This window comes from Charadrius vociferus, unplaced genomic scaffold (assembly GCF_000708025.1).
Source record: "Charadrius vociferus isolate BGI_N301 unplaced genomic scaffold, ASM70802v2 scaffold358, whole genome shotgun sequence".
NCBI classification, from domain to species: domain Eukaryota; kingdom Metazoa; phylum Chordata; class Aves; order Charadriiformes; family Charadriidae; genus Charadrius; species Charadrius vociferus.
Window position 1 is genome coordinate 335,166 of NW_009649576.1, and position 450 is coordinate 335,615.

At 66.2% G+C, this 450-nt stretch overlaps 1 protein-coding gene across 1 annotated transcript in view; it reads left to right on the forward strand.

Moving 5' to 3' along the window:
* The window catches only part of TUBB3 (tubulin, beta 3 class III), a 9,317-nt gene that overhangs the window by 7,161 nt on the left and 1,706 nt on the right, over positions 1-450 (forward strand). The window lies entirely within an intron of this gene.

The following is a 450-nucleotide window of genomic DNA, read 5'->3' on the forward strand; positions in this document are numbered from 1 at the left end:
TGTGCACCCACTCTGTGGTTTGGGGGGGGTGTGGGAGGGACGTGCACCCAGCCCCGTGGGGGACCCTGTGCTCTGGGGGGGGACACATCACATGTGCACCCAGCTCCATGGGGCCCTGGGGCACTTGGGGGGGACGTTCATGACTTCTACACCCAACTCCATGGGGACCCTATGGTTTGGGGGGGACATGACATGTGCGCCCAACCCCATGGGACACCCCCACACACTGCATGTGGGGGGAGAAGTGCGCACCCAGCCCCACAGGGACCCCGTGGGTTGGGGGGGGACACACACAACACATGCACCCACTCCCGTGGGACCCTGTGCTCCTGGGGATGGGACACACACACACACACACACACGTGCACCCAGCCCCACAGGGACCCTGTGGTTTGGGGGGGGGGACATGACCCCTGCACCCAGCCTCATGGGACCCTGTGTCGTGGGGGG